An 18023-nucleotide genomic window follows, 5' to 3' on the forward strand; every position below is an offset into this window, starting at 1 on the left:
ATTAAGTTGTTGCACAGAGAGAACCCACACTTATCCTACCTCAGTTTCCTGAAGGTTTAAGCTGAAAAACTCTGTAGATATCCCCAATCCATGGAGCGAATAGGCCGAAACCACATGCCGAAAGGAGCCCGCTGAGATTGGCCAGGGGAAACAAACGTCCGTACGGGAGATGCCCACGGACAGAGCCTTATTTAATGGATTCCTGACATTAGTTTGCAGCAGAGCATAACGTAGACGTTCAGCGACTGATTTTGTCACCTGGGACCCTTTTTCCCAAAGTCATGAGTTAGAAAACTAAGGAAAAAGGAGGTAAAATCCTAGAGGGAGCGTAAGGAACCTTAAAGGTAGAAAGAAACCAAAGTCTTAAGTCTCCAGAGACTCCATAGAAATAAAGATGGAAATTTAAAAAGAGATCTACAAAAAAAGAAGCCATTAAGTTGTTGCACCGAGAGAACCCACACTTATCCTACCTCAGTTTCCTTAAGGTTTAAGCTGAAAAACTCTGTAGATATCCCCAATCCATGGAGCGAATAGGCCGAAACCACATGCCGAAAGGAGCCCACTGAGATTGGCCAGGGGAAACAAACGTCCGTACGGGAGATGCCCACGGCCAGAGCCTTATCCAATGGATTCCTGACATTAGTTTGCAGCACAGCATATACCAGAGTCAATAACTTGTAAAGTAGACGGTCAGCGACTGATTTCGTCACCTGGGACCCGTTTGCCCAAAGTCATGAGTTAGTTGCAGCTGAAATGCGGACTGCAGCTTTCCCTCAATCACTGGCGCTACAACAAGGCCCCGTGTAGCCCATGCCTAAGGCCTATGGCTTTTAGATTGCAAACTCTTCCAGGTGCCGTGTTATTTCCTATACTTTCTGATTCCTTCTCTTGTGGAATAAAGTTTCGAATACAGTTCCCAGTTCACAGTCAGCCCTAGCACTCGTGATGTCGCCTCTGACAAGGACAGAGAAAGAGACACCCTTCCCTTTCTCCACACTGCTATCAATACCTATTCTAAGGACTGGGACACATGTGAGATCCCCACTGGTGTCGGCCGGGGCAGCCGACATGCGCAACATGGCCGGTTAGCTCAGCTGGTTAGAGCGTGGTGCTAATAACGCCAAGGTCGCGGGTTCGATCCCCGTACGGGCCAGTCCGTCTCCTCTTTTTTGACCGTACCAGTCTCAAACTCCTTTTTCTCCCTACTGCCTAGATCTGGTGGGTGGAAATTGCTGCTGTCTTCATTTAAGCAGGTTACCGTGATGGCAAGCACCATACCCATTCCTCGTTAGTATAGTGGTGAGTATCCCCGCCTGTCTCGCGGGAGACCGGGGTTCGATTCCCCGACGGGGAGGCAATTGTTTTCTTTGTGCACCAAAGAAAACTCAGGAAAAAGGAATCCAAAGTCTTAAGTCTCCAGAGTCTCCAGAGTCTCCATGAAAATAAAGATGGAATTTTAAAAAGAGATCTACAAAAAAAGAAGCCATTAAGTCGTTGCACAGAGAGAACCCACACTTATCCTACCTCAGTTTCCTGAAGGTTTAAGCTGAAAAACTCTGTAGATATCCCCAATCCATGGAGCGAATAGGCCGAAACCACATGCCGAAAGGAGCCCGCTGAGATTGGCCAGGGGAAACAAACGTCCGTACGGGAGATGCCCACGGACAGAGCCTTATTTAATGGATTCCTGACATTAGTTTGCAGCAGAGCATAACGTAGACGTTCAGCGACTGATTTTGTCACCTGGGACCCGTTTTCCCAAAGTCATGAGTTAGAAAACTAAGGAAAAAGGAGGTAAAATCCTAGAGAGAGCGTCAGGAACCTTAAAGGTAGAAAGAAACCAAAGTCTTAAGTCTCCAGAGACTCCATGGAAATAAAGATGGAAATTTAAAAAGAGATCTACAAAAAAAGAAGCCATTAAGTCGTTGCACCGAGAGAACCCACACTTATCCTACCTAAGTTTCCTTAAGGTTTAAGCTGAAAAACTCTGTAGATATCCCCAATCCATGGAGCGAATAGGCCGAAACCACATGCCGAAAGGAGCCCGCTGAGATTGGCCAGGGGAAACAAACGTCCGTACGGGAGATGCCCACGGCCAGAGCCTTATCCAATGGATTCCTGACATTAGTTTGCAGCACAGCATATACCAGAGTCAATAACTTGTAAAGTAGACGGTCAGCGACTGATTTCGTCACCTGGGACCCGTTTGCCCAAAGTCATGAGTTAGTTGCAGCTGAAATGCGGACTGCAGCTTTCCCTCAATCACTGGCGCTACAACAAGGCCCCGTGTAGCCCATGCCTAAGGCCTATGGCTTTTAGATTGCAAACTCTTCCAGGTGCCGTGTTATTTCCTATACTTTCTGATTCCTTCTCTTGTGGAATAAAGTTTCGAATACAGTTCCCAGTTCACAGTCAGCCCTAGCACTCGTGATGTCGCCTCTGACAAGGACAGAGAAAGAGACACCCTTCCCTTTCTCCACACTGCTATCAATACCTATTCTAAGGACTGGGACACATGTGAGATCCCCACTGGTGTCGGCCGGGGCAGCCGACATGCGCAACATGGCCGGTTAGCTCAGCTGGTTAGAGCGTGGTGCTAATAACGCCAAGGTCGCGGGTTCGATCCCCGTACGGGCCAGTCCGTCTCCTCTTTTTTGACCGTACCAGTCTCAAACTCCTTTTTCTCCCTACTGCCTAGATCTGGTGGGTGGAAATTGCTGCTGTCTTCATTTAAGCAGGTTACCGTGATGGCAAGCACCATACCCATTCCTCGTTAGTATAGTGGTGAGTATCCCCGCCTGTCTCGCGGGAGACCGGGGGTTCGATTCCCCGACGGGGAGGCAATTGTTTTCTTTGTGCACCAAAGAAAACTCAGGAAAAAGGAATCCAAAGTCTTAAGTCTCCAGAGTCTCCAGAGTCTCCATGAAAATAAAGATGGAATTTTAAAAAGAGATCTACAAAAAAAGAAGCCATTAAGTCGTTGCACAGAGAGAACCCACACTTATCCTACCTCAGTTTCCTGAAGGTTTAAGCTGAAAAACTCTGTAGATATCCCCAATCCATGGAGCGAATAGGCCGAAACCACATGCCGAAAGGAGCCCGCTGAGATTGGCCAGGGGAAACAAACGTCCGTACGGGAGATGCCCACGGACAGAGCCTTATTTAATGGATTCCTGACATTAGTTTGCAGCAGAGCATAACGTAGACGTTCAGCGACTGATTTTGTCACCTGGGACCCGTTTTCCCAAAGTCATGAGTTAGAAAACTAAGGAAAAAGGAGGTAAAATCCTAGAGAGAGCGTCAGGAACCTTAAAGGTAGAAAGAAACCAAAGTCTTAAGTCTCCAGAGACTCCATGGAAATAAAGATGGAAATTTAAAAAGAGATCTACAAAAAAAGAAGCCATTAAGTCGTTGCACCGAGAGAACCCACACTTATCCTACCTAAGTTTCCTTAAGGTTTAAGCTGAAAAACTCTGTAGATATCCCCAATCCATGGAGCGAATAGGCCGAAACCACATGCCGAAAGGAGCCCGCTGAGATTGGCCAGGGGAAACAAACGTCCGTACGGGAGATGCCCACGGCCAGAGCCTTATCCAATGGATTCCTGACATTAGTTTGCAGCACAGCATATACCAGAGTCAATAACTTGTAAAGTAGACGGTCAGCGACTGATTTCGTCACCTGGGACCCGTTTGCCCAAAGTCCATGAGTTAGTTGCAGCTGAAATGCGGACTGCAGCTTTCCCTCAATCACTGGCGCTACAACAAGGCCCCGTGTAGCCCATGCCTAAGGCCTATGGCTTTTAGATTGCAAACTCTTCCAGGTGCCGTGTTATTTCCTATACTTTCTGATTCCTTCTCTTGTGGAATAAAGTTTCGAATACAGTTCCCAGTTCACAGTCAGCCCTAGCACTCGTGATGTCGCCTCTGACAAGGACAGAGAAAGAGACACCCTTCCCTTTCTCCACACTGCTATCAGTACCTATTCTAAGGACTGGGACACATGTGAGATCCCCACTGGTGTCGGCCGGGCAGCCGACATGCGCAACATGGCCGGTTAGCTCAGCTGGTTAGAGCGTGGTGCTAATAACGCCAAGGTCGCGGGTTCGATCCCCGTACGGGCCAGTCCGTCTCCTCTTTTTTGACCGTACCAGTCTCAAACTCCTTTTTCTCCCTACTGCCTAGATCTGGTGGGTGGAAATTGCTGCTGTCTTCATTTAAGCAGGTTACCGTGATGGCAAGCACCATACCCTTGTTAGTATAGTGGTGAGTATCCCCGCCTGTCACGCGGGAGACTGGGGTTCGATTCCCTGACGGGGAGGCAATTGTTTTCTTTGTGCACCAAAGAAAACTCAGGAAAAAGGAATCCAAAGTGTTAAGTCTCCAGAGTCTCCAGAGTCTCCATGGAAATAAAGATGGAATTTTAAAAAGAGATCTACAAAAAAAGAAGCCATTAAGTCGTTGCACAGAGAGAACCCACACTTATCCTACCTCAGTTTCCTGAAGGCTTAAGCTGAAAAACTCTGTAGATATCCCCAATCCATGGAGCGAATAGGCCGAAACCACATGCCGAAAGGAGCCCGCTGAGATTGGCCAGGGGAAACAAACGTCCGTACGGGAGATGCCCACGGACAGAGCCTTATTTAATGGATTCCTGACATTAGTTTGCAGCAGAGCATAACGTAGACGTTCAGCGACTGATTTTGTCACCTGGGACCCTTTTTCCCAAAGTCATGAGTTAGAAAACTAAGGAAAAAGGAGGTAAAATCCTAGAGGGAGCGTAAGGAACCTTAAAGGTAGAAAGAAACCAAAGTCTTAAGTCTCCAGAGTCTCCATGGAAATAAAGATGGAATTTTAAAAAGAGATCTACAAAAAAAGAAGCCATTAAGTTGTTGCACAGAGAGAACCCACACTTATTCTACCTCAGTTTCCTGAAGGTTTAAGCTGAAAAACTCTGTAGATATCCCCAATCCATGGAGCGAATAGGCCGAAACCACATGCCGAAAGGAGCCCGCTGAGATTGGCCAGGGGAAACAAACGTCCGTACGGGAGAGGCCCACGGACAGAGCCTTATTTAATGGATTCCTGACATTAGTTTGCAGCAGAGCATAACGTAGACGTTCAGCGACTGATTTTGTCACCTGGGACCCTTTTTCCCAAAGTCATGAGTTAGAAAACTAAGGAAAAAGGAGGTAAAATCCTAGAGGGAGCGTAAGGAACCTTAAAGGTAGGAAGAAACCAAAGTCTTAAGTCTCCAGAGACTCCATGGAAATAAAGATGGAAATTTAAAAAGAGATCTACAAAAAAAGAAGCCATTAAGTTGTTGCACCGAGAGAACCCACACTTATCCTACCTCAGTTTCCTTAAGGTTTAAGCTGAAAAACTCTGTAGATATCCCCAATCCATGGAGCGAATAGGCCGAAACCACATGCCGAAAGGAGCCCGCTGAGATTGGCCAGGGGAAACAAACGTCCGTACGGGAGATGCCCACGGCCAGAGCCTTATCCAATGGATTCCTGACATTAGTTTGCAGCACAGCATATACCAGAGTCAATAACTTGTAAAGTAGACGGTCAGCGACTGATTTCGTCACCTGGGACCCGTTTGCCCAAAGTCATGAGTTAGTTGCAGCTGAAATGCGGACTGCAGCTTTCCCTCAATCACTGGCGCTACAACAAGGCCCCGTGTAGCCCATGCCTAAGGCCTATGGCTTTTAGATTGCAAACTCTTCCAGGTGCCGTGTTATTTCCTATACTTTCTGATTCCTTCTCTTGTGGAATAAAGTTTCGAATACAGTTCCCAGTTCACAGTCAGCCCTAGCACTCGTGATGTCGCCTCTGACAAGGACAGAGAAAGAGACACCCTTCCCTTTCTCCACACTGCTATCAGTACCTATTCTAAGGACTGGGACAAATGTGAGATCCCCACTGGTGTCGGCCGGGGCAGCCGACATGCGCAACATGGCCGGTTAGCTCAGCTGGTTAGAGCGTGGTGCTAATAACGCCAAGGTCGCGGGTTGATCCCCGTACGGGCCAGTCCGTCTCCTCTTTTTTGACCGTACCAGTCTCAAACTCCTTTTTCTCCCTACTGCCTAGATCTGGTGGGTGGAAATTGCTGCTGTCTTCATTTAAGCAGGTTACCGTGATGGCAAGCACCATACCCATTCCTCGTTAGTATAGTGGTGAGTATCCCCGCCTGTCACGCGGGAGACCGGGGTTCGATTCCCCGACGGGGAGGCAATTGTTTTCTTTGTGCACCAAAGAAAACTCAGGAAAAAGGAATCCAAAGTCTTAAGTCTCCAGAGTCTCCAGAGTCTCCATGGAAATAAAGATGGAATTTTTAAAAGAGATCTACAAAAAAAGAAGCCATTAAGTCGTTGCACAGAGAGAACCCACACTTATCCTACCTCAGTTTCCTGAAGGTTTAAGCTGAAAAACTCTGTAGATATCCCCAATCCATGGAGCGAATAGGCCGAAACCACATGCCGAAAGGAGCCCGCTGAGATTGGCCAGGGGAAACAAACGTCCGTACGGGAGATGCCCACGGACAGAGCCTTATTTAATGGATTCCTGACATTAGTTTGCAGCAGAGCATAACGTAGACGTTCAGCGACTGATTTTGTCACCTGGGACCCTTTTTCCCAAAGTCATGAGTTAGAAAACTAAGGAAAAAGGAGGTAAAATCCTAGAGGGAGCGTAAGGAACCTTAAAGGTAGAAAGAAACCAAAGTCTTAAGTCTCCAGAGTCTCCATGGAAATAAAGATGGAATTTTAAAAAGAGATCTACAAAAAAAGAAGCCATTAAGTTGTTGCACAGAGAGAACCCACACTTATCCTACCTCAGTTTCCTGAAGGTTTAAGCTGAAAAACTCTGTAGATATCCCCAATCCATGGAGCGAATAGGCCGAAACCACATGCCGAAAGGAGCCCGCTGAGATTGGCCAGGGGAAACAAACGTCCGTACGGGAGATGCCCACGGACAGAGCCTTATTTAATGGATTCCTGACATTAGTTTGCAGCAGAGCATAACGTAGACGTTCAGCGACTGATTTTGTCACCTGGGACCCTTTTTCCCAAAGTCATGAGTTAGAAAACTAAGGAAAAAGGAGGTAAAATCCTAGAGGGAGCGTAAGGAACCTTAAAGGTAGAAAGAAACCAAAGTCTTAAGTCTCCAGAGACTCCATGGAAATAAAGATGGAAATTTAAAAAGAGATCTACAAAAAAAGAAGCCATTAAGTTGTTGCACCGAGAGAACCCACACTTATCCTACCTCAGTTTCCTTAAGGTTTAAGCTGAAAAACTCTGTAGATATCCCCAATCCATGGAGCGAATAGGCCGAAACCACATGCCGAAAGGAGCCCGCTGAGATTGGCCAGGGGAAACAAACGTCCGTACGGGAGATGCCCACGGCCAGAGCCTTATCCAATGGATTCCTGACATTAGTTTGCAGCACAGCATATACCAGAGTCAATAACTTGTAAAGTAGACGGTCAGCGACTGATTTCGTCACCTGGGACCCGTTTGCCCAAAGTCATGAGTTAGTTGCAGCTGAAATGCGGACTGCAGCTTTCCCTCAATCACTGGCGCTACAACAAGGCCCCGTGTAGCCCATGCCTAAGGCCTATGGCTTTTAGATTGCAAACTCTTCCAGGTGCCGTGTTATTTCCTATACTTTCTGATTCCTTCTCTTGTGGAATAAAGTTTCGAATACAGTTCCCAGTTCACAGTCAGCCCTAGCACTCGTGATGTCGCCTCTGACAAGGACAGAGAAAGAGACACCCTTCCCTTTCTCCACACTGCTATCAGTACCTATTCTAAGGACTGGGACAAATGTGAGATCCCCACTGGTGTCGGCCGGGGCAGCCGACATGCGCAACATGGCCGGTTAGCTCAGCTGGTTAGAGCGTGGTGCTAATAACGCCAAGGTCGCGGGTTGATCCCCGTACGGGCCAGTCCGTCTCCTCTTTTTTGACCGTACCAGTCTCAAACTCCTTTTTCTCCCTACTGCCTAGATCTGGTGGGTGGAAATTGCTGCTGTCTTCATTTAAGCAGGTTACCGTGATGGCAAGCACCATACCCATTCCTCGTTAGTATAGTGGTGAGTATCCCCGCCTGTCACGCGGGAGACCGGGGTTCGATTCCCCGACGGGGAGGCAATTGTTTTCTTTGTGCACCAAAGAAAACTCAGGAAAAAGGAATCCAAAGTCTTAAGTCTCCAGAGTCTCCAGAGTCTCCATGGAAATAAAGATGGAATTTTAAAAAGAGATCTACAAAAAAAGAAGCCATTAAGTCGTTGCACAGAGAGAACCCACACTTATCCTACCTCAGTTTCCTGAAGGTTTAAGCTGAAAAACTCTGTAGATATCCCCAATCCATGGAGCGAATAGGCCGAAACCACATGCCGAAAGGAGCCCGCTGAGATTGGCCAGGGGAAACAAACGTCCGTACGGGAGATGCCCACGGACAGAGCCTTATTTAATGGATTCCTGACATTAGTTTGCAGCAGAGCATAACGTAGACGTTCAGCGACTGATTTTGTCACCTGGGACCCTTTTTCCCAAAGTCATGAGTTAGAAAACTAAGGAAAAAGGAGGTAAAATCCTAGAGGGAGCGTAAGGAACCTTAAAGGTAGAAAGAAACCAAAGTCTTAAGTCTCCAGAGTCTCCATGGAAATAAAGATGGAATTTTAAAAAGAGATCTACAAAAAAAGAAGCCATTAAGTTGTTGCACAGAGAGAACCCACACTTATCCTACCTCAGTTTCCTGAAGGTTTAAGCTGAAAAACTCTGTAGATATCCCCAATCCATGGAGCGAATAGGCCGAAACCACATGCCGAAAGGAGCCCGCTGAGATTGGCCAGGGGAAACAAACGTCCGTACGGGAGATGCCCACGGACAGAGCCTTATTTAATGGATTCCTGACATTAGTTTGCAGCAGAGCATAACGTAGACGTTCAGCGACTGATTTTGTCACCTGGGACCCTTTTTCCCAAAGTCATGAGTTAGAAAACTAAGGAAAAAGGAGGTAAAATCCTAGAGGGAGCGTAAGGAACCTTAAAGGTAGAAAGAAACCAAAGTCTTAAGTCTCCAGAGACTCCATAGAAATAAAGATGGAAATTTAAAAAGAGATCTACAAAAAAAGAAGCCATTAAGTTGTTGCACCGAGAGAACCCACACTTATCCTACCTCAGTTTCCTTAAGGTTTAAGCTGAAAAACTCTGTAGATATCCCCAATCCATGGAGCGAATAGGCCGAAACCACATGCCGAAAGGAGCCCACTGAGATTGGCCAGGGGAAACAAACGTCCGTACGGGAGATGCCCACGGCCAGAGCCTTATCCAATGGATTCCTGACATTAGTTTGCAGCACAGCATATACCAGAGTCAATAACTTGTAAAGTAGACGGTCAGCGACTGATTTCGTCACCTGGGACCCGTTTGCCCAAAGTCATGAGTTAGTTGCAGCTGAAATGCGGACTGCAGCTTTCCCTCAATCACTGGCGCTACAACAAGGCCCCGTGTAGCCCATGCCTAAGGCCTATGGCTTTTAGATTGCAAACTCTTCCAGGTGCCGTGTTATTTCCTATACTTTCTGATTCCTTCTCTTGTGGAATAAAGTTTCGAATACAGTTCCCAGTTCACAGTCAGCCCTAGCACTCGTGATGTCGCCTCTGACAAGGACAGAGAAAGAGACACCCTTCCCTTTCTCCACACTGCTATCAATACCTATTCTAAGGACTGGGACACATGTGAGATCCCCACTGGTGTCGGCCGGGGCAGCCGACATGCGCAACATGGCCGGTTAGCTCAGCTGGTTAGAGCGTGGTGCTAATAACGCCAAGGTCGCGGGTTCGATCCCCGTACGGGCCAGTCCGTCTCCTCTTTTTTGACCGTACCAGTCTCAAACTCCTTTTTCTCCCTACTGCCTAGATCTGGTGGGTGGAAATTGCTGCTGTCTTCATTTAAGCAGGTTACCGTGATGGCAAGCACCATACCCATTCCTCGTTAGTATAGTGGTGAGTATCCCCGCCTGTCTCGCGGGAGACCGGGGTTCGATTCCCCGACGGGGAGGCAATTGTTTTCTTTGTGCACCAAAGAAAACTCAGGAAAAAGGAATCCAAAGTCTTAAGTCTCCAGAGTCTCCAGAGTCTCCATGAAAATAAAGATGGAATTTTAAAAAGAGATCTACAAAAAAAGAAGCCATTAAGTCGTTGCACAGAGAGAACCCACACTTATCCTACCTCAGTTTCCTGAAGGTTTAAGCTGAAAAACTCTGTAGATATCCCCAATCCATGGAGCGAATAGGCCGAAACCACATGCCGAAAGGAGCCCGCTGAGATTGGCCAGGGGAAACAAACGTCCGTACGGGAGATGCCCACGGACAGAGCCTTATTTAATGGATTCCTGACATTAGTTTGCAGCAGAGCATAACGTAGACGTTCAGCGACTGATTTTGTCACCTGGGACCCGTTTTCCCAAAGTCATGAGTTAGAAAACTAAGGAAAAAGGAGGTAAAATCCTAGAGAGAGCGTCAGGAACCTTAAAGGTAGAAAGAAACCAAAGTCTTAAGTCTCCAGAGACTCCATGGAAATAAAGATGGAAATTTAAAAAGAGATCTACAAAAAAAGAAGCCATTAAGTCGTTGCACCGAGAGAACCCACACTTATCCTACCTAAGTTTCCTTAAGGTTTAAGCTGAAAAACTCTGTAGATATCCCCAATCCATGGAGCGAATAGGCCGAAACCACATGCCGAAAGGAGCCCGCTGAGATTGGCCAGGGGAAACAAACGTCCGTACGGGAGATGCCCACGGCCAGAGCCTTATCCAATGGATTCCTGACATTAGTTTGCAGCACAGCATATACCAGAGTCAATAACTTGTAAAGTAGACGGTCAGCGACTGATTTCGTCACCTGGGACCCGTTTGCCCAAAGTCATGAGTTAGTTGCAGCTGAAATGCGGACTGCAGCTTTCCCTCAATCACTGGCGCTACAACAAGGCCCCGTGTAGCCCATGCCTAAGGCCTATGGCTTTTAGATTGCAAACTCTTCCAGGTGCCGTGTTATTTCCTATACTTTCTGATTCCTTCTCTTGTGGAATAAAGTTTCGAATACAGTTCCCAGTTCACAGTCAGCCCTAGCACTCGTGATGTCGCCTCTGACAAGGACAGAGAAAGAGACACCCTTCCCTTTCTCCACACTGCTATCAGTACCTATTCTAAGGACTGGGACACATGTGAGATCCCCACTGGTGTCGGCCGGGGCAGCCGACATGCGCAACATGGCCGGTTAGCTCAGCTGGTTAGAGCGTGGTGCTAATAACGCCAAGGTCGCGGGTTCGATCCCCGTACGGGCCAGTCCGTCTCCTCTTTTTTGACCGTACCAGTCTCAAACTCCTTTTTCTCCCTACTGCCTAGATCTGGTGGGTGGAAATTGCTGCTGTCTTCATTTAAGCAGGTTACCGTGATGGCAAGCACCATACCCTTGTTAGTATAGTGGTGAGTATCCCCGCCTGTCACGCGGGAGACTGGGGTTCGATTCCCTGACGGGGAGGCAATTGTTTTCTTTGTGCACCAAAGAAAACTCAGGAAAAAGGAATCCAAAGTGTTAAGTCTCCAGAGTCTCCAGAGTCTCCATGGAAATAAAGATGGAATTTTAAAAAGAGATCTACAAAAAAAGAAGCCATTAAGTCGTTGCACAGAGAGAACCCACACTTATCCTACCTCAGTTTCCTGAAGGCTTAAGCTGAAAAACTCTGTAGATATCCCCAATCCATGGAGCGAATAGGCCGAAACCACATGCCGAAAGGAGCCCGCTGAGATTGGCCAGGGGAAACAAACGTCCGTACGGGAGATGCCCACGGACAGAGCCTTATTTAATGGATTCCTGACATTAGTTTGCAGCAGAGCATAACGTAGACGTTCAGCGACTGATTTTGTCACCTGGGACCCTTTTTCCCAAAGTCATGAGTTAGAAAACTAAGGAAAAAGGAGGTAAAATCCTAGAGGGAGCGTAAGGAACCTTAAAGGTAGAAAGAAACCAAAGTCTTAAGTCTCCAGAGTCTCCATGGAAATAAAGATGGAATTTTAAAAAGAGATCTACAAAAAAAGAAGCCATTAAGTTGTTGCACAGAGAGAACCCACACTTATTCTACCTCAGTTTCCTGAAGGTTTAAGCTGAAAAACTCTGTAGATATCCCCAATCCATGGAGCGAATAGGTCGAAACCACATGCCGAAAGGAGCCCGCTGAGATTGGCCAGGGGAAACAAACGTCCGTACGGGAGAGGCCCACGGACAGAGCCTTATTTAATGGATTCCTGACATTAGTTTGCAGCAGAGCATAACGTAGACGTTCAGCGACTGATTTTGTCACCTGGGACCCTTTTTCCCAAAGTCATGAGTTAGAAAACTAAGGAAAAAGGAGGTAAAATCCTAGAGGGAGCGTAAGGAACCTTAAAGGTAGGAAGAAACCAAAGTCTTAAGTCTCCAGAGACTCCATGGAAATAAAGATGGAAATTTAAAAAGAGATCTACAAAAAAAGAAGCCATTAAGTTGTTGCACCGAGAGAACCCACACTTATCCTACCTCAGTTTCCTTAAGGTTTAAGCTGAAAAACTCTGTAGATATCCCCAATCCATGGAGCGAATAGGCCGAAACCACATGCCGAAAGGAGCCCGCTGAGATTGGCCAGGGGAAACAAACGTCCGTACGGGAGATGCCCACGGCCAGAGCCTTATCCAATGGATTCCTGACATTAGTTTGCAGCACAGCATATACCAGAGTCAATAACTTGTAAAGTAGACGGTCAGCGACTGATTTCGTCACCTGGGACCCGTTTGCCCAAAGTCATGAGTTAGTTGCAGCTGAAATGCGGACTGCAGCTTTCCCTCAATCACTGGCGCTACAACAAGGCCCCGTGTAGCCCATGCCTAAGGCCTATGGCTTTTAGATTGCAAACTCTTCCAGGTGCCGTGTTATTTCCTATACTTTCTGATTCCTTCTCTTGTGGAATAAAGTTTCGAATACAGTTCCCAGTTCACAGTCAGCCCTAGCACTCGTGATGTCGCCTCTGACAAGGACAGAGAAAGAGACACCCTTCCCTTTCTCCACACTGCTATCAATACCTATTCTAAGGACTGGGACACATGTGAGATCCCCACTGGTGTCGGCCGGGGCAGCCGACATGCGCAACATGGCCGGTTAGCTCAGCTGGTTAGAGCGTGGTGCTAATAACGCCAAGGTCGCGGGTTCGATCCCCTTACGGGCCAGTCCGTCTCCTCTTTTTTGACCGTACCAGTCTCAAACTCCTTTTTCTCCCTACTGCCTAGATCTGGTGGGTGGAAATTGCTGCTGTCTTCATTTAAGCAGGTTACCGTGATGGCAAGCACCATACCCATTCCTCGTTAGTATAGTGGTGAGTATCCCCGCCTGTCACGCGGGAGACCGGGGTTCGATTCCCCGACGGGGAGGCAATTGTTTTCTTTGTGCACCAAAGAAAACTCAGGAAAAAGGAATCCAAAGTCTTAAGTCTCCAGAGTCTCCAGAGTCTCCATGGAAATAAAGATGGAATTTTAAAAAGAGATCTACAAAAAAAGAAGCCATTAAGTCGTTGCACAGAGAGAACCCACACTTATCCTACCTCAGTTTCCTGAAGGTTTAAGCTGAAAAACTCTGTAGATATCCCCAATCCATGGAGCGAATAGGCCGAAACCACATGCCGAAAGGAGCCCGCTGAGATTGGCCAGGGGAAACAAACGTCCGTACGGGAGATGCCCACGGACAGAGCCTTATTTAATGGATTCCTGACATTAGTTTGCAGCAGAGCATAACGTAGACGTTCAGCGACTGATTTTGTCACCTGGGACCCGTTTTCCCAAAGTCATGAGTTAGAAAACTAAGGAAAAAGGAGGTAAAATCCTAGAGAGAGCGTCAGGAACCTTAAAGGTAGAAAGAAACCAAAGTCTTAAGTCTCCAGAGACTCCATGGAAATAAAGATGGAAATTTAAAAAGAGATCTACAAAAAAAGAAGCCATTAAGTCGTTGCACCGAGAGAACCCACACTTATCCTACCTCAGTTTCCTTAAGGTTTAAGCTGAAAAACTCTTTAGATATCCCCAATCCATGGAGCGAATAGGCCGAAACCACATGCCGAAAGGAGCCCGCTGAGATTGGCCAGGGGAAACAAACGTCCGTACGGGAGATGCCCACGGCCAGAGCCTTATCCAATGGATAACTGACATTAGTTTGCAGCACAGCATATACCAGAGTCAATAACTTGTAAAGTAGACGGTCAGCGACTGATTTCGTCACCTGGGACCCGTTTGCCCAAAGTCATGAGTTAGTTGCAGCTGAAATGCGGACTGCAGCTTTCCCTCAATCACTGGCGCTACAACAAGGCCCCGTGTAGCCCATGCCTAAGGCCTATGGCTTTTAGATTGCAAACTCTTCCAGGTGCCGTGTTATTTCCTATACTTTCTGATTCCTTCTCTTGTGGAATAAAGTTTCGAATACAGTTCCCAGTTCACAGTCAGCCCTAGCACTCGTGATGTCGCCTCTGACAAGGACAGAGAAAGAGACACCCTTCCCTTTCTCCACACTGCTATCAGTACCTATTCTAAGGACTGGGACACATGTGAGATCCCCACTGGTGTCGGCCGGGGCAGCCGACATGCGCAACATGGCCGGTTAGCTCAGCTGGTTAGAGCGTGGTGCTAATAACGCCAAGGTCGCGGGTTCGATCCCCGTACGGGCCAGTCCGTCTCCTCTTTTTTGACCGTACCAGTCTCAAACTCCTTTTTCTCCCTACTGCCTAGATCTGGTGGGTGGAAATTGCTGCTGTCTTCATTTAAGCAGGTTACCGTGATGGCAAGCACCATACCCTTGTTAGTATAGTGGTGAGTATCCCCGCCTGTCACGCGGGAGACTGGGGTTCGATTCCCTGACGGGGAGGCAATTGTTTTCTTTGTGCATCAAAGAAAACTCAGGAAAAAGGAATCCAAAGTGTTAAGTCTCCAGAGTCTCCAGAGTCTCCATGGAAATAAAGATGGAATTTTAAAAAGAGATCTACAAAAAAAGAAGCCATTAAGTCGTTGCACAGAGAGAACCCACACTTATCCTACCTCAGTTTCCTGAAGGCTTAAGCTGAAAAACTCTGTAGATATCCCCAATCCATGGAGCGAATAGGCCGAAACCACATGCCGAAAGGAGCCCGCTGAGATTGGCCAGGGGAAACAAACGTCCGTACGGGAGATGCCCACGGACAGAGCCTTATTTAATGGATTCCTGACATTAGTTTGCAGCAGAGCATAACGTAGACGTTCAGCGACTGATTTTGTCACCTGGGACCCTTTTTCCCAAAGTCATGAGTTAGAAAACTAAGGAAAAAGGAGGTAAAATCCTAGAGGGAGCGTAAGGAACCTTAAAGGTAGAAAGAAACCAAAGTCTTAAGTCTCCAGAGACTCCATGGAAATAAAGATGGAAATTTAAAAAGAGATCTACAAAAAAAGAAGCTATTAAGTTGTTGCACCGAGAGAACCCACACTTATCCTACCTCAGTTTCCTTAAGGTTTAAGCTGAAAAACTCTGTAGATATCCCCAATCCATGGAGCGAATAGGCCGAAACCACATGCCGAAAGGAGCCCGCTGAGATTGGCCAGGGGAAACAAACGTCCGTACGGGAGATGCCCACGGCCAGAGCCTTATCCAATGGATTCCTGAAATTAGTTTGCAGCACAGCATATACCAGAGTCAATAACTTGTAAAGTAGACGGTCAGCGACTGATTTCGTCACCTGGGACCCGTTTGCCCAAAGTCATGAGTTAGTTGCAGCTGAAATGCGGACTGCAGCTTTCCCTCAATCACTGGCGCTACAACAAGGCCCCGTGTAGCCCATGCCTAAGGCCTATGGCTTTTAGATTGCAAACTCTTCCAGGTGCCGTGTTATTTCCTATACTTTCTGATTCCTTCTCTTGTGGAATAAAGTTTCGAATACAGTTCCCAGTTCACAGTCAGCCCTAGCACTCGTGATGTCGCCTCTGACAAGGACAGAGAAAGAGACACCCTTCCCTTTCTCCACACTGCTATCAGTACCTATTCTAAGGACTGGGACACATGTGAGATCCCCACTGGTGTCGGCCGGGGCAGCCGACATGCGCAACATGGCCGGTTAGCTCAGCTGGTTAGAGCGTGGTGCTAATAACGCCAAGGTCGCGGGTTCGATCCCCGTACGGGCCAGTCCGTCTCCTCTTTTTTGACCGTACCAGTCTCAAACTCCTTTTTCTCCCTACTGCCTAGATCTGGTGGGTGGAAATTGCTGCTGTCTTCATTTAAGCAGGTTACCGTGATGGCAAGCACCATACCCATTCCTCGTTAGTATAGTGGTGAGTATCCCCGCCTAGTCACGCGGGAGACCGGGGTTCGATTCCCCGACGGGGACGCAATTGTTTTCTTTGTGCACCAAAGAAAACTCAGGAAAAAGGAATCCAAAGTCTTAAGTCTCCAGAGTCTCCAGAGTCTCCATGGAAATAAAGATGGAATTTTAAAAAGAGATCTACAAAAAAAGAAGCCATTAAGTCGTTGCACAGAGAGAACCCACACTTATCCTACCTCAGTTTCCTGAAGGTTTAAGCTGAAAAACTCTGTAGATATCCCCAATCCATGGAGCGAATAGGCCGAAACCACATGCCGAAAGGAGCCCGCTGAGATTGGCCAGGGGAAACAAACGTCCGTACGGGAGATGCCCACGGACAGAGCCTTATTTAATGGATTCCTGACATTAGTTTGCAGCAGAGCATAACGTAGATGTTCAGCGACTGATTTTGTCACCTGGGACCCTTTTTCCCAAAGTCATGAGTTAGAAAACTAAGGAAAAAGGAGGTAAAATCCTAGAGGGAGCGTAAGGAACCTTAAAGGTAGAAAGAAACCAAAGTCTTAAGTCTCCAGAGACTCCATGGAAATAAAGATGGAAATTTAAAAAGAGATCTACAAAAAAAGAAGCCATTAAGTTGTTGCACCGAGAGAACCCACACTTATCCTACCTCAGTTTCCTTAAGGTTTAAGCTGAAAAACTCTGTAGATATCCCCAATCCATGGAGCGAATAGGCCGAAACCACATGCCGAAAGGAGCCCGCTGAGATTGGCCAGGGGAAACAAACGTCCGTACGGGAGATGCCCACGGCCAGAGCCTTATCCAATGGATTCCTGACATTAGTTTGCAGCACAGCATATACCAGAGTCAATAACTTGTAAAGTAGACGGTCAGCGACTGATTTCGTCACCTGGGACCCGTTTGCCCAAAGTCATGAGTTAGTTGCAGCTGAAATGCGGACTGCAGCTTTCCCTCAATCACTGGCGCTACAACAAGGCCCCGTGTAGCCCATGCCTAAGGCCTATGGCTTTTAGATTGCAAACTCTTCCAGGTGCCGTGTTATTTCCTATACTTTCTGATTCCTTCTCTTGTGGAATAAAGTTTCGAATACAGTTCCCAGTTCACAGTCAGCCCTAGCACTCGTGATGTCGCCTCTGACAAGGACAGAGAAAGAGACACCCTTCCCTTTCTCCACACTGCTATCAGTACCTATTCTAAGGACTGGGACACATGTGAGATCCCCACTGGTGTCGGCCGGGGCAGCCGACATGCGCAATATGGCCGGTTAGCTCAGCTGGTTAGAGCGTGGTGCTAATAACGCCAAGGTTGCGGGTTCGATCCCCGTACGGGCCAGTCCGTCTCCTCTTTTTTGACCGTACCAGTCTCAAACTCCTTTTTCTCCCTACTGCCTAGATCTGGTGGGTGGAAATTGCTGCTGTCTTCATTTAAGCAGGTTACCGTGATGGCAAGCACCATACCCATTCCTCGTTAGTATAGTGGTGAGTATCCCCGCCTGTCACGCGGGAGACCGGGGTTCGATTCCCCGACGGGGAGGCAATTGTTTTCTTTGTGCACCAAAGAAAACTCAGGAAAAAGGAATCCAAAGTCTTAAGTCTCCAGAGTCTCCAGAGTCTCCATGGAAATAAAGATGGAATTTTAAAAAG

The 18023-nt window shown here is 47.4% G+C and overlaps 11 non-coding genes across 11 annotated transcripts; all 11 read left to right on the forward strand.

The window, feature by feature from the left end:
* The first annotated feature begins 1079 nt into the window (after positions 1–1079).
* TRNAI-AAU (transfer RNA isoleucine (anticodon AAU)) lies at positions 1080–1153 on the forward strand. Its single transcript has one exon. It is a non-coding gene; the product is annotated as a tRNA-Ile (tRNA).
* Positions 1154–2564: 1411 nt separating this feature from the next.
* On the forward strand, positions 2565–2638 carry TRNAI-AAU (transfer RNA isoleucine (anticodon AAU)). The gene has a single exon. It is a non-coding gene; the product is annotated as a tRNA-Ile (tRNA).
* A 1412-nt stretch (positions 2639–4050) lies between these two features.
* On the forward strand, positions 4051–4124 carry TRNAI-AAU (transfer RNA isoleucine (anticodon AAU)). Its single transcript has one exon. It is a non-coding gene; the product is annotated as a tRNA-Ile (tRNA).
* A 2039-nt stretch (positions 4125–6163) lies between these two features.
* Positions 6164–6235, forward strand: TRNAD-GUC (transfer RNA aspartic acid (anticodon GUC)). The gene has a single exon. It is a non-coding gene; the product is annotated as a tRNA-Asp (tRNA).
* Positions 6236–8078: 1843 nt separating this feature from the next.
* On the forward strand, positions 8079–8150 carry TRNAD-GUC (transfer RNA aspartic acid (anticodon GUC)). Its single transcript has one exon. It is a non-coding gene; the product is annotated as a tRNA-Asp (tRNA).
* A 1641-nt stretch (positions 8151–9791) lies between these two features.
* TRNAI-AAU (transfer RNA isoleucine (anticodon AAU)) lies at positions 9792–9865 on the forward strand. Its single transcript has one exon. It is a non-coding gene; the product is annotated as a tRNA-Ile (tRNA).
* A 1411-nt stretch (positions 9866–11276) lies between these two features.
* TRNAI-AAU (transfer RNA isoleucine (anticodon AAU)) lies at positions 11277–11350 on the forward strand. Its single transcript has one exon. It is a non-coding gene; the product is annotated as a tRNA-Ile (tRNA).
* A 2040-nt stretch (positions 11351–13390) lies between these two features.
* TRNAD-GUC (transfer RNA aspartic acid (anticodon GUC)) lies at positions 13391–13462 on the forward strand. Its single transcript has one exon. It is a non-coding gene; the product is annotated as a tRNA-Asp (tRNA).
* Positions 13463–14672: 1210 nt separating this feature from the next.
* TRNAI-AAU (transfer RNA isoleucine (anticodon AAU)) lies at positions 14673–14746 on the forward strand. The gene has a single exon. It is a non-coding gene; the product is annotated as a tRNA-Ile (tRNA).
* Positions 14747–16152: 1406 nt separating this feature from the next.
* Positions 16153–16226, forward strand: TRNAI-AAU (transfer RNA isoleucine (anticodon AAU)). The gene has a single exon. It is a non-coding gene; the product is annotated as a tRNA-Ile (tRNA).
* Positions 16227–17841: 1615 nt separating this feature from the next.
* On the forward strand, positions 17842–17913 carry TRNAD-GUC (transfer RNA aspartic acid (anticodon GUC)). The gene has a single exon. It is a non-coding gene; the product is annotated as a tRNA-Asp (tRNA).
* Positions 17914–18023: the final 110 nt, after the last annotated feature.

The sequence above is a fragment of the Hyla sarda genome, chromosome 4, assembly GCF_029499605.1.
Source record: "Hyla sarda isolate aHylSar1 chromosome 4, aHylSar1.hap1, whole genome shotgun sequence".
In the NCBI taxonomy this organism is placed as follows: Eukaryota; Metazoa; Chordata; class Amphibia; order Anura; family Hylidae; genus Hyla; species Hyla sarda.